The sequence below is a fragment of the Poecilia reticulata genome, chromosome 23 (assembly GCF_904066995.2).
Source record: "Poecilia reticulata chromosome 23, P_reticulata-male-v2, whole genome shotgun sequence".
NCBI lineage: Eukaryota > Metazoa > Chordata > Actinopteri > Cyprinodontiformes > Poeciliidae > Poecilia > Poecilia reticulata.
The window spans coordinates 7,082,020-7,097,001 of record NC_088852.1 but is presented as its reverse complement, the minus strand read 5'-3'; the positions used below and the strand labels follow the sequence as shown (position 1 = coordinate 7,097,001).

General features: G+C 38.3%; 1 long non-coding RNA gene across 4 annotated transcripts in view; it reads right to left on the bottom strand.

Moving 5' to 3' along the window:
* Window positions 1-14,982, bottom strand: part of LOC145550194 (uncharacterized) — a 210,713-nt gene that overhangs the window by 47,627 nt on the left and 148,104 nt on the right. The gene's annotated exons all lie outside the window — the stretch shown is intronic.

The window sequence follows — 14,982 nt, the reverse complement described above, 5'->3', positions numbered from 1 at the left end:
TTCAAGTAAATCTTTAAGGACAGATGAAAAAGAATAAAGAAATTAAAAATAATTTAAAAAACTTTTTGGAACAATTCTTATAGTACACACCTTTTAATTGATTCAGTGGAATCTGTTCTACATCTCGTTTATGGTGACTGGCCTTACTGACCATGATGAGTGCATACAAAGCTTTTACACAAATTACTTGTATCGCAACTAAAGTTTAAATTGTGCCAATTTATTCTTTTTTTTCCTTAGGAAGCTTAAATAATTATTTCAGCAATTTCTTCTAATTAGAAATTGATTAGATTTATTCTAGGCGTAAGTGTAAAATGGGCCGATTAGTGGCCAACCCTCAGGAGGAATCAACCTGATGATATTCCAGTGTGATTTAGGATTCCGGATATGGTCATGGTGTCTTGCTTTTTTTTTTTTTTTTCGCCTGAACTTGTCTGTTGAGTGAACCAATACATCAGCTTTGTGCTGTCAAGTCCCAGCGGCAAAGCTCCCTGGTCCTCCAAGGTCTTCTTAGACATGACTGACTGACCACATGCCTATTCTTTCCATCTCACTTACATGGACAGAGGCACTGAGTGATGAGAGGCGACACAGCTTCTGAATAATATCTCCATAAAAAGAAGAAACATGCTGTACGACGGAGTGACACTAGACTAGTTATAAAATTCCAACCATATAGGGAGGTCCTATTTTAAGCGTTTGACCTTTAACAGCCCCCCCTCGTTATCTAGTGGAATCAAGGATTATTGAACCACCTGAAATGCTTGTGGATGTTGTGGTATTGCTAATACACCAACAGATGCACAGGAGAATAATGCACTATTAATGTAGATATAAATTGGCATTACAGGAGGATTATCCGTGTAAACACAAATCCCTTTTTGTTAAAGGAAAGGGCTGTTTTCAACCACAGTCATTCTTTTTTATTTTTTTTTGCCCCATACGATACTATTTTCATTAACAGGCAGTTTTGAAACCCCTCAGAAAAGAAAAAAAAAGCTGACATGGTGCCAGTAATTGTCAGCTTGTAATTCCCAGTGGCAGATTTTCTGAGACCTTTAAAGGAAGAAATAAAAATAAAATGGGGCACAACAAGGAGCGTGCAAGTCCTTAACACAGTCGCTATGACAACAAGCTTATAGATGCATAATATGAAATTAAATCTAAGAAGGAAAAAAAAACGTGAATCCATCGTGTTATGCAGGTGCAAGGGATTGTTCTTCCTCTGAAAGCATACATCATGCTGGGTTGAGCTGCACAGCTGTAGACTGCTGTGCTTGCCAAGGCGGCTCCACTAACTCTTTCCTTGGACCCAAATCAAATCCTCAATTTGTTTATGTTATTATGTTAATAAAGGGTAGCATTTCCATATGAATATCAATATCTCGGTAGCAAGCAAGGCATTGCTGTGAACACCGTGGATCACTGGCAGGGAGGACAGTGCAATATGAATGGGGTTCCATTTGGAGTGAAATTTCACTCATTTGATTTTCTCCTTCTTGGATGATCTGAAAAGAGGGTATTTTTAGAGCCCAGGTGCTTATCCTCTTTGTGGTGCTGGGGGCTAATGTTAAATGAACACATCAATCTTCGGTGTTTCGGAGTGAGAAGAGAGCAGCGGCAGCCCAATCACTGGAGTGGCGGGTTTCCTGCCAGCTCTGTTATTCTAAAGCGGACTATTTTCTATTGCTGTAGTTTGTTGCAACCGCAGGGCGTTATTGGCTTCTCAGTGTGATGCATTCAAGCCACTTGAGTGATGGCAAGCGAAATGAGAAATTAGAGACAAAATTACGACGTTGTGACATTTTTTGCTGCAATTACAATTCATTCCTTGTCATGCAAGTGAAGCGTTGCATATTTCTTAAAGTAATTAGAGTGCAAAAGTATCTTTAGTGATATGCTGTTGCAAAAGTGAAAAGTGAAATACTTTTTGGAAATGTTGCAACCACTTAGCATTTTTGCCTGTTTTTAATCCAGCCCATTTTACTCTGAAACCCCCAAATAAATCTACTCTAAGCCAACTGCCTCTTACTGTGAGGGTGATTTTCTTTGGCATGGGTAGAAAATGTTGTCAGAAGTGATGGAAAGACAACAACGGCTAAAGACACGGCACCCCTGGAGGAAAACATGACAGAGACAGCAAGAAATTTTTCACTGCACATTTTTTCCTTCCTACTTTTTTTTTTTGCACAAAAGCTTTCAGTAAAACACATTGAAATTTGTGGTTGTAACATGAAAAATGAAGGAAAAGTCCAAGGAGAATGTTGCACAATATATGAGTCATATCACAGCATGGTGAGTCAAACCTTCTTCTTTGATAAGCCACATGCTTGGATGTCAGTTGTTTATGAAGTCTACGAAATGTTCTTGTAGCCGTTTTGTGCAGCTTGACAGGGAGTAAGGCTGTAGATTACCCTGTTACTCTGTTACCCTCTGCATGGGCAAACAGGATTAAAAGGATTCCCACCAGAATCCTTTTAAAAAGAGCTTCATTTGGCTGTGAAAACTAGCAGGTGTTTGCTTAAATTAAAACAGAATCCTAATTGCATAAATTGAATTTAATAATAAGGAGATGCGAAAGCCAAACAAGCATAATATTGCTTTAGATGAACTAATGATGGATATTACAGCTCAATCTGGCCATAAATCAAGAACTTAATTGTATTATAACAGTATTTGATGTGTGAATGAGACAGTTTTGTGCAGAATATGATACAAGTATTCGGCGCTGCTGTCATGAGTAGATTTCCACATCTGACAGCTGGAAGCACCTGAGAACAGATCAATACACCGCAGGCAGACTAAGATGACAGAAAATAGGAGGAAGTCTTGGCCTATGCCCTTGTTGTCAGCTGTACATCAATACAGTGGAGTAATGCATTTTCGAAAACCACCTCTGTTGCTCTAATGTGGTTTGTTGAAACACAAATGCCATCATCTTTAGTGGTCATCGCGTCCATCCACAGGAATCTGATTGATTCAGCAGTCCACTGGAAGTTGGGCGGGGAATTGTTGCACGCCGGACCCTCTCTGTGACGGCCTTTTTGAGCCCATCAATTGATCTATAAGTGGGACAGCATTCGGATTCAGTTCAGCTCACTATTGATTTCCCGCTTTCCATATCGCTTCATGTTGTTAAAGTCTGGCAATAGCGCAGGGCCACCAGCCACACAACGTGCAGAGTATTTTATTCAGTAAAGGTTGTGTTAATACACTGATCTTGACTGAGTAAGTTTGTCTATTATGTGTTTTGTTTTTTTGGTTTTGGGTACTAGGAATAGATTAAGAAGCCAGGATTTTTCATTGATGGGGGGAAAATAAGTAATGAACACATCAAAGTTTTTCCTGTTCCATTACACCTATAAAGTTAATCGCCTCTATTCCACGTTGCATTGATGCAGTAATTCATGTAAGAGGAGGCCAAACCAAGCGCTGAATGCATAGAAATGTACGACCTTGTCAGAAGACTGATATTTGTTCTTAAAACTTTTATTTTTGATTGGTTTAATCCAGTATTCTAATTTTCTGACATCGAATTGTTCTTTTTATTGCCTGTATACCATGGTCGTTAAGACTTGCAAAAAATGAAATGCAAGTCTAATGAATCTGTGCAATGAATCTCTATGAAATAATTGTTTCGCAAAGAATATCACATATTTACTTAATTTTCAATTTTTATTTCAAATTGTCCTATTGACATGGGATGCACGCCATATCTCAGAAACAACAAAATTAGGTACTGAGGTCTTGAAATGCCTCTTTCTTTCAAAGTTATTCCTCACAAAGCATGATATGGAGGATAAAAACAAAGTGCTCACTCAAGATCTTTGCAACGCTGTTAGTGGAAAGCATATCAAGTGGCGTTGATTATTGACATTCACAAACTTCAGTGTGCATCGCTTCAAAAACACCACAGCAAGAGTGAAATTATAGAGGCAGAAATATAATTTCCTTGTGTGTGGATAACTTGTGTTAATACAAAGATTTTTGTTTTATAGAAATATATTCACTGAAAAACAAATTCATATGCTCTGTACTTATTTTTCTCACTGTTTGTAAGCGGCACAGTTAGGTTTAGGTTTTGATATACGATATATAGATATATAGAGATATACGACACGTGTGTGTAAAATCAATCTATCTGGGAAAAATGGCAGAATCTGAACTAATTTAGCTCCTTGAATAACCAAACATTCAAGTGACTCCTAAAGATTATTTAAGGCGGACTGAACATAAATCATGTTCGGAAATCAATAATCACAGCCGTGGCACAGTGCATTCTGCAACACCATATTATTTGAGTCACGGCAAACAGAGAAGCCGCATCGTGTACAGAAAAACACCTCAATCATCCACGCTACAGTGGGATAAAGACCACACTCTCGGCCTTAGAGTTCACCAATGTGAAGAATTTGCCTCGGTCAAAACTGTCAATAATGATAGTGGGTGATATATTTGTGGCTCTGCGGTGAATATCTTTTAGCAGTGACGTATAGCATTTTTGTTGGGTTCAACGCACCACAACCATGTGCAATGATAGTAAATAAATCAAAAGGAAGCAATGCGGGTTGTTTTGCTTGGCTGTTTGGATATGCACCCACTCACCATAATGGCCCCCTTTGAAATCCCATTTATTCCGCTTCAGGTTGACACATAAAGCCCTTATTGGGGAAAATCTAAATTTCAAAGAGGACTAATGAAAGCTAATGGTGACTGGAAGAGTGCGTTGCTCATTGGCTCACGCTTTTTTTGCTGTTTGCATGCTGTGTAATTCTTAAATTAATCCAACTACTGTTTGGTTTCGCAGCCACGTGAAGGGCAAAAAAACGAATGGCTCAGTGTCATTACTGTTACAGTTGGGTGGATAGAAAAAAAGAGATTGCAATAATAGTCCTACATTCAAGAAATATGCTAATCTAGATGTAATAAAAAGAAAAGTCTCCCCCTCCCTTTACATTGCAGATTAAAATAAGACCATATGGCTGTTGAATCAATGCTCAAGGTCACCTTGAAAGTATTAGGATTTAATGCGATTGACCGCGCAGTCTTAGCAAAGGATTAATGTGATGTAGTCCGTATGCTCCACGAAAATGAGGAAAGTCAACATTATGCTTTTAGGTACGAAAAAAAAAAAGAAAAAAAATAAGGTAAAACTGATGCTGCTTAGGGGAGGGTCATCATGCGTCCGCTTTGACAGGAGCTTCAGGGCTGAGCCAGCTGTAATGAATTAACATTTCCAAGCCGGTCAGTCTGTCAAACTGGGAAGTGAGGATTTATGGGATCAAATTTGAGACAATAAGATTTTGAGTTTGTAAAAAACTCATGTTCGTTCATTATTCTTTCCCACATATCCAATAAAATAATGAAACAATGGGTGAAACTACAAAGTCTGGATTAATTTGTAAAAATCCCTCTTATAAACTCAAAATCTTATTGTGCAGTTTGTAGTTTCCACATTCTGAATTAAACCAGAGTGACATATTTAAATTGTTGGATGTGTAGAAAGTGAAGAGGTCAATAAATATATCTCGGACATTCTTTCATCATTGTGGCATTTGGCGAATACAACTGGATATGGTAACTCTAGCTAACCTGAAATAAAAGAAATTTGGCATACTTTAACTTCAGACAGTGAGGAAAAAAGGGTACACGTGTCTTTTCAATTTAGTGTATGTAAACTAGTAATTGTTCCAAAAGAGTTAAACACTGTTTTCCTTTTAGCCAAAGCAAAACTAAAGGAAACAAACCCAAATCTGACAATTCAGGTTGTGACAAAATTGCCTTTAAACAGACAAACAGCATTCCAGCAGAATCCCACTCCGCTTTTCTTTATATCTGTGAACATATGCTCACTAAAGCACACGTATTTTGCTAGCATGATATGAAACATTGATCTTGTCTAGATATTGGATGATTTTATTTAAGTTTAACAAGCAATTTGTAAACGGCAGAAATATCTAAGCCTACTTTAAGCTCATGGAACATGTTGCTGGCTGCACCCTGGCTAAAGTAAGACTGATGGTATAGTCATCCCTCCCCATTTAAGAACACTCACACTGCCGCCTTTCCATCTCCTTTCATCCTGCATGTTCAGGGTCAAGGATGGCTTTATAAATGTTATCTGATTACAGAGAGCTTTCCACTGCCCAGATTTGACAGTGAAATTAATCTCTGACCAAAATATTGACAGCACACAGAACCTATAAAGTGGAGAAAAGCAATTAGGCAATAAGGGAGAAGGTGTTGAAATAGCATTGCAGATAAGCAGAATCAATTGAACAGTGTCAGCCTTGGGTTTATGTTCTGTGTGTTGCTGTACTGGAGCAGAGCTTGATCAGCCACATTTTTTTGGTAATATAAAAAAAAAAGTTAAATTACTGTTTGAACTTAAGTTTGATCTTTCATAAAGGCAACATTCAGTATCTGCACAGGTTTGATTTTTATTAAAACAAACTGATACACTTTTTCAATTAGTTTCTAATTCCATTGATCGAAATGCCATTAAGCATGCAAGATGACCACTTTAATGAAGGATAACGGTACGTGAAAAATGGCGTGACTAACTATTTTCAATTGTATATTTTAATGAACAATAATCTTACAAGCATGGAATCTGCGGTAAGGATGACACAAACGGCTCACGCTGTTGTAGGCCTTAATCCTTGACAAAGGCGGGCGTGTTTAATATTATACAATATACAATGATGACCTTCTGCATTCACCTTCTAGGGTTTAAAGGAATAATACGGCATATGCAAGCGTGAATCTTCTCAGCCATGCTTCTATCCACTGCAGAACCTCGGGGGAATGTCACAAACTGAAATGCCTCGTGTGCATGCCTCCCTCAAACTGAGGAACAGGAAAATAATATATTAAAACATTCATCATTCAGTTTGTAATGCTGAGGTTGACAAACAAAAGAGAGAATGGGAGCACAGGAACATCAGGTGTATATGTGCAACAGAGAGTGACAGGCACTTTTCATGTGGAAAAATAGCACTAACTCATTTCCCTTATAGTAAATCCTCTTGCATACAATATTCATGTTACCTAGAACAATGGAAGAAGGACAACCTCTATTAACGCTGTAACGCTAAGAATAGAGGGCTCCTTTTCTGATTACGGAGGAAAAATACATTTTATAAAAAGGAGCAACGAAACTCCTCTTGCAAAATGACCCAGATAACAACAACAACAGGAAAGTCTGGAGGGGCAAACAAAAAAAAAAAGTCCACACAGAATTGAGGAAGAAAGATGTAAAGACAGAAGAAGAAAAAAAGGCTCTAAAAATGTTCTCTTGACAAAAAGTTGAGAAGTAAGAAGGGAAAAGGGGATGAATATTTTAAGATGCAAGCGCTCTCAAGCAGGAGAGAGAGAGAAAAGTGAGAATAATAAAAAAACAAAAACAAGAAGCTTTAGCTATGGTGCAAATTGTCGACTTGCAAAAAAGAGGAGTACATGAGTTGCGGTATCTGCTGAAGGCTGCGCCCCTGTGCACATATCCCTTCCCTCCTCCCCCGTTTCTTGTGATGTGCACCAACAGTTTATTGGGGTATTCATCTGAAGACGGGGAAAACACAATTTTAGCAACTGGGGGCTGGTTTCTCAACATTGTTATAGCATCTGCAGCTCTTGCAATTCTATTTCTATAACAGTTTTTTTAGTTGTGCTGAGCCAAGTGCTAGAGTAAGCTGTGCTACTGCTATTCAGTACTACCCTGAGCAGCTGAATGGTATACCTTTAACAATGGAGCTTAAGATGTTGTAGTTAGCAAAAAGGTAAGGATCTTTTTAAAGTGTGACCTCTGGAGATTTTTTTTTTGTATGCACATAAAGCAGATATGCTAATTGCACTGCACCAGTCACATGCATACAGCACAATTTGCATTATTTCCTAAGTCTGTTATTAAATGTTATGCCAGAGTAAAAATGCTAATGTGTGCTGCAATATGCCATTTGTCCTTGAGCCTAGCTGGCCTGTGTAGCGTCTCTAAGAAGGGTTCACAGTGTCCAAACTGTCAGCTCGACTTTCCTTCTCCATCCTTGCCGAGGAGAAGGGACTCTGACCCCACCATAATGACACGGCTCCAGAAGAGATTATAGACCCTGATACTCTGCCGTGCCAGCATTATGCGCACGCTGCCCTTTAACTAAGACACTTGGGTTACTTGCCAGCTCCGTCTGGCCCTCTTGGATCTTCTGACTCACGTTTATGCAGAAGAAATAAGAGAAACTGCCCAAGACAGGAGATGGGACATATACGGGAAAGGAATGCTCGTCATGATGCATGCCTGGACGCACTTAGAACATACCTAATCATTCCGAGCCAAAGCAAAAAAGGCAGAGGTGGTGTATTAAACAGACATTAAAATCAATAGGAAGTAGCATTCAACCCAAGTGGGGTTTGAAGGCTGAAATCAATACCAGCAGCTTTAGAACGAAGTTTCCAATAATGAGTGTCTCAACTGGCATCATATGGGAGAAGGACAACGTAACAAGCATCCATTACTTTGCATTAAAGCACATATGAAAAACCATAAAAATGCCAAACACGTGTAAAGTGCAAATGAATGAGATGAGGAAAAACCTGCTGACGCAGTGCTTTCAGAGGGCTTACACTTTTATAGTGTTACAGAACAATTTACGCCTGCCTCAATCAGTGACTTCACAGCAGGACATTATAGGTCAAAGGCAACACAAGCGCTTTGTTGGCTGCACCCCTGCTTGGCGTAGTCAGACACACTACTCGCTTGAAAGCCCAAACTCCCGGAGAATGAAACGCAAGTCATTTCCAGCTCTGTGTGATCTGGTGACAAATTACCCCATGAGGTATTTTTCAAAAGTTCCAGGTGTTGAAACTAGAAGAAGCATCCAGTGTAGTTGTGGGCCGAAAAAAAAAAAAAGATCTTGGATATGTGCTTCCATGCACTTTGCTTTAGCGGCTGTACAGCAGCAATTTACAGGAGTTGTGCAATACTTGGCTGACATTCCAGAACCTGTAATTTTCTGTTTTTTGTGCCTTACTGTGAAAAGTGCAGATGGAGCCCGTCGTGTTCAGGTCAACTAGCTCAACTCTGTCTACCCACAAATACAATGTTTGGTGTCCATACGAAGCATCCTCTGTAATTATTGACACCCCGTTGCAAAGACATGTAAAACATTTAAAGTCAATTCATGTCTTATTTGTTTATCATAATCTAAGACAAGAAAACCTATCTTCAGTACATTTATTCAGTGAGTGAAAATAAATGGAGCTCCTCTGCATCCTCTCTATGGTCGTACTGCAATCTGCGGATGCACTCCACTCAGTAACAACCAATCAGGGTCAGGGGGTGGGTCTTAGGGCTGTCAATCACTCATGTACGAGTTACTCACATCCTCTCCCTTGATTTCAGACTAGTTAGCATGGCCACCAATGACTGCGGAGAAACAATTTTCCTGTAACGATAAGTTGTTTCTATGCCGTTAGCACATTGAGCAGCGCTTACACAAGAATGATGGACAGCGCCAAGACCTTTCTGCTGGTCCTGATTGGTTGTTTCTGACTGGGAGATGTATTTCAAGGAGGAGGCAAAAGAGCTAATCTTTTTCACTGATTATCTGGCGCTTGTAATGCTGACAAGACATGCTGACAGTTTGAACAATTTAAAAAGAACATTTACAAAAAGTTACGTACTGTAGCTTTAAGAAGAAAATGAAAATGACTTGAGCCGAATTCCTTACATGAACTTCTGAAATCCTCTAATGTCACTGAACTGCAAAATAAATGTCCTGGGGCATTCCATGGTATAATGAGGCTCATGATGTGAATGGCTGCTTGTCTTCCACTCACCCCGCTGACCTTTAAAATGCTGCCACACTCCTCTTACATCTTGTCATATTTAAAGGAAACGATGAGATAATTACAGAGCTCGAGCCCCTGCTGTTCTAGAACAAATCAGCCAGCGCCTAAAATTAGTTTTACACGTCTAAAGGCATGTTGTGATGACTTCTGATGATGACTAGACGTATCATGCCTACAGATGTATCAGTTGCTTCGACGTGATAAAGAGATTGATTAAAAAGGGGGAAGATAAGGAGAGAAATATGAGATAAATCACATAATTAGATTCACAAACGTCAGCAGTTATTTCAAAAGCAGTCATTCTTTAAGAAAGAATGTAATAAATTAGGTCATGCATTTCTATTATGATTTTTTAATGAAAACTTTTTCAACATTAAATATAGCTAAGCTCTGAGAACTTAATTCATAGCTGTTCTATAACACTCTGAAGTCAAATTATTCATTAGGTAGAGCCTTTAAGATTAGCGCTACAAATTAATGATCTTTTTCATGCTATCCCTTTGATTGCATTTCTGAGAGCAGTAGTGTAAATCTATCGTAATGGGTGGAGTTAAGATATTTCTTTCTTAAGGAGTCTCAGTCTGAATCATCCTTTATTTTAAGGTCTTTGGTCCACCTAGTGCGGGGATAAAACTGGGTAATAAGACTGTTTGATGGGACCAGTAACTCTCTCCAATAGACAAGCAGTCACATATCCACATAATCACAAATTCCACTCAGTGAAATATGCAGTAGTTTTCAAGGAATCATTTTTGATCAAATAAACAAGCAACTATAAGTGTTATCAAAGGGCAAAAAAAAACCCAACATGCTAGCCTGAATAAAAAGAAAGAGAAAAAAAAACAGTTGCCTTAGTCATAAATGTCATTGCTTCATGAGTCACAATTCATGACTCACGAGGATTTAAGGTTGAAAAGTAAAATTCTTTCTACCCTTGAAGGTATGATGAAAAATTCTAACACTATCCCCACATGTAGTCAAGTCATTTTTCATAGAAAAATAATTATCTAGTCATGTTTTACCAGATATCTCTACAAATGTCAATTGACAGATGTTCATACAGATGAATATGACAGATGAGCATGTGTGAACTTTCTTTTTTGTATGCATGCAAGAAAAAAAGTAATCTGTGGACACACACCATTTTCAGACTTTTTCACCATTGTTCTACAATGGGGGGGAAAGGAAGATGTACAGTTTCTGTACATCTCAAGTTTTTCTTGCATTAATATTGGTAAATGGCACACTGGTTAAATCTTGTACATTTTCAGGGTTAAACCATGATTATAAGTGAGCATCTAGTTAATTACATACATTTAAATGAGCAACATTCCTTTATTACATAAGTATAACACATGATTCAGCACACGCAATGTACTATACAAGTACAAATACTACTCAAGTACTAAATTGCAATTATTTGTTTTGAATTTTACAGTAATCTTGCCAACAATGTCATTACATTTAGCATTGCTTCTACAATCTTTGCCAACATCCATTCTAAACAACAACAACAAAACATTTATTTGAAGTGTAATGAACACAGAATTTGTCAAAATCTGTACAGAAAACCTCTAGTGTAAGGATATTTCAAATCTTAGAATAATTTTAGAATAATTTGCCCTCCTTCAAAATACTGGTTTCATTTTATTGGGATCACTAAGTGTAAACGTAGCAACAATAAATATGAGTAGGACGTAAAAAACAATGTAGATAAAGCCAAAAGGTCTAGTTCAATTTTTATTGTAAATCTATAACACAGAGGATGCGAGGAATCAAGTTGTTGGATGCAGAACGTAGCCATGACATGAACACGTCAGAGATTTGATGACTAGTTTCCACTCAGTTGTGGAGTTGGGCGGAAAAAAAAAGAAGCTCCCTGTTAGAGTGACTCAGAACTTCTTTTACACACACCAGCCTACATTACAGGTGCTTATGCTGGACAAGTTTTAGCAAAAATACAGACTAATCTCTGTAAGTAAAACATCTGTTTAACATTATTTCTGAGCTTATATTATATAGCTTTTGAGCTGTATGATCACAATAGGTCAGAAGAACCGGATCTTCTAGATGCACCCTTACATTACCCTTAATTTACACTTAGATTATGTAAATTTCAGAATTTGACGAAACAGAAATTAAAGTTTTCCTTCATTTTACTCAGACATTTAACAAACAGAAATTATTGTGTTAATTCTAGTTTAACTAAAACAGGGAAAGATTAAACTGACTAAATGTTACATGAGGAAAAACAACATTCTTATGTCTCTTTATTAACAGTAACTAAATTTCAATCTTTCAATATAATTTGATTGAATTTGATTTTCTTATACATTTTACAAACTTAAACTCTCAAAGAAGACAAAAAACAATATGTGCTGTGAGTTGGTGCTATGGAAACAAACTGAACTGAATTTGACAGATTATCTGTCTTTTATGCACACTTGCACATTCCTTGTTCTTCAGCTGTGGAGATCACTTTTTTTTGCTGGCTAAATTATTTGAATAACAAATGCCACTGAAGTCGGTGAGCTTGTTGCAAATGTGACGTTGTTCCTAATATTAGCACCACTCGTAGAAAAAGTGCGCTAGCTAACAGGAAGCATGTTTTTGCTCAATTGAGTCCATTAATCCTGGAGGGACTGTGGAAGAATGTAACTGAAATGTTCTATTCTTGGCATGTGCATCACTGCAAAGCAAAGGAGCTGGGAGAGAGCATGTGTGTATTTTTTATTTTTATTTTTTAACCAAAGGAACTCCGCCTTGAAGGCACAAACCTGCTGCTGTCACATACAAACAATATGGGAAGATTTGATGATGTGACATCAACAAAGCTTGCGAAGGAATATTCAAAACTACAGTGGCTTCTTTTCATTACCTTTTCAAGACTGCGGAAGTGAGATATAGAAGTACTGAATTAATGACCTTTTTAATATGATAAAAGCTGGAAGTCTGTGTCCCATGTGATTCATAATTACACAGAACTGCAAGAAAAGCTCTGTGCTGGATGCGCACACATGTGGGCACTGGAAACTGGCTGCTGTGTGAATTCTTTTGTCAGTGTCCTTGGCTCTTCCTGAAGGCAGTTCCTTGAGCTCGCAATGATCAGAGACCAAACAACACAAAATAACACGACCATCTTGGCCAGCTAGTAATTAAATATCAGCTCTTGGCTCAAAAGTATGTAAATGTGACTTCAGGGCCTGTGCTTATGCCCGTTTCGCCCTACCCTAATCCTCCCACCGACAACACTGATCAGTCAAGGAGGCCCTGCCAGGTCCCGTTTCTGGGGACTGTTCTCAGAAAGACTGTTAGCCCCTTGTCTAAAGCAGATCCAGATAGGAGGGATCCTTTTTTGAGGCTCCTTGGCTTAAGTAGATGAATGGCCGATGCTTATGTTTGGCCTTTACTGCTCTAGAGGGGGAGAAAATTAAGGAGGAATGCTGGGAGACAGATGCAGCGGGTCGGGATGTGAGCTCGACGGGTGGCAGCGCAGGGTGGCAAATAACAGGGATGGATTCGTGAATAGCTAAGGCTTGCAATGCTGTCAGAAGCCAAATGGACATTTTTCAGTGGGCTGTGATAAGGCATGGGGCCAAAACAAGAATGGGAGCTTTTTAAATTTCCCAGAAGGCCAATCATTGTGTGCCAGGGTAGAGGGCTCCATGTTTGCAGGCCAGTTTAAGTTTGCTGACGGTTCTTATACATGGAAATTATTAATGGGAAACAGGTTCTTTAATGCTGGCAAATGCAGGCGTACATAAATTCATGAATAAACTCAATCTTTGAAAATCATACTACATATATAGATTAAATACAATTTATATATTCCAATTTTTTTGTCATTTCTCATGATTATAGCTAACAATAAGGAAAGTTACAGTTTTGTGTAAATGTGTCTATGTACATTAAAGAGTAGTTATGGTCAATTAGTACTTAAGCAGCCCTTTGGCAAATATCTTTTCACTCTTTCTTAAGTAATTTCTTGAATTGATACTTTTTTACCTTTATTTGAGTACATTTTCTGCGTACTCTTCACATTTCTGCATACATATTTATTTTTATTAGATTTGCATAATGAAGTAATTATCTGGGAAAACTCTGGTTTCTTTCCACAATCCAAAAAAAAATGACAGCTTCACAAGTCTCTCTAAACGTCCTTCTATATGAGAATGACATTTAATTTCTGAATCAAACAAATTAATGGATTTCATCAATACAATTATAAATAACCAAAATGTACCTAGATAAACCTGACGCTCACAACTGGCTAAAAATGTCCAGGTCTCTACGCGTACCTCCTAAATCTCTGTAGAACACTAAGCAGTCATTCAAAGTGGGGCTGTGCACAAACACCAGCTGGCATTTTGGCCAATTTGTACTGTGATTGGAACTGAGGAGCCCCCTGTCACCGGCAAGGAGGGATTTATCAATCACAGCATTTCTGGTTGCAGGGTTTGCTCACTTTGGCCTGGCAGTGCCTCTCTAAAAATATACGGAGGGATGCAATAAAACAGTGGAGTGTATGGAGAGCATGTGAAAAACGTTTGCAGAGAGAAGTTAAGAAGATGAGCAAGGGAAATGAGAAGAAGGAAGACTGATTGTATCAAGGAGAAAATGCTTAGATAAATGAGTGAAAAAGACAGACAAACGCAGATGTGATCTTAGAGAAAATACCGAATGGGCCTGCTTTTAATACAAGACACCTCGGACTGAAGACGTACACCAGTCCAGTTACAGCTTTGTGAAATACCCATGAAAAATATGCATGCATAACCTTGTGACATATGTAAAACATTGCATCAAAGACTTTTTGATGTCGCGGTCGATCTGTAACCAGTTCAGAGTTATGTATCAAACACAGATAGCTCTAAGATTTAATTCATTATCCTCACAGATTTATGCCTGCTTTTCTGCATCCACATACACTCTTCACAGGAACTTTGAGAACATATGGAGCAGAAACCATGCAGCACTTAGCTGCAATATGCTGTACGCAGTGAGGGGGAAAAAAATGCTAATGATGCAAATCCATTGTTTAGCTTAGAAACCTCATTTGGATAAATGTTACTGCACAAAAAAAATAAAGATGCAATCCCCAATACTGAGAAAGACAGAAATCCACTGACTTTTTTTCCT